This window comes from Myotis davidii, unplaced genomic scaffold, assembly GCF_000327345.1.
Source record: "Myotis davidii unplaced genomic scaffold, ASM32734v1 scaffold1577, whole genome shotgun sequence".
Taxonomy (NCBI): domain Eukaryota; kingdom Metazoa; phylum Chordata; class Mammalia; order Chiroptera; family Vespertilionidae; genus Myotis; species Myotis davidii.
In genome coordinates this window covers 583626-584035 of record NW_006288857.1, presented here as the reverse complement: position 1 = coordinate 584035, position 410 = coordinate 583626, and positions in this window count along the sequence as shown.

The window sequence follows — 410 nt, the reverse complement described above, 5'->3', positions numbered from 1 at the left end:
AGCCGTGTCCTGGAAGCCGAATTCTATGCCCCACGGGCCACGACCCCCCAAAGCATAAGAACCATCTAGAAAGGCAAGACACAGGGAGAAGGGAACGGGCGCAAGTCTCAACTCGAAGCGCTATTGGCTGGCCTTCGAGGCCACAGGAAGAGCAGGGGCAGGTGAGGGGCAGGCCATGCGTGAAGGATCTTGAAGCTCATTGGTCGCTTGCTTTGGCAAGAAGCGGAACTTGAAGCTCATTGGTCCTTCTGAGGAGGGGCGGGGAAACAGGCGCGAGCGCAGCCGTTCCTTCACTCCCTCACCGTGTCCTTTCGCCGCCTCCGAGTCTGACCCAGCTCGAGACTGTGGTAACTGTGGGCTGAGGACGCGAACACGACCCCGCCCCTCCCTGTTCCACCTCCCTCTTTCTT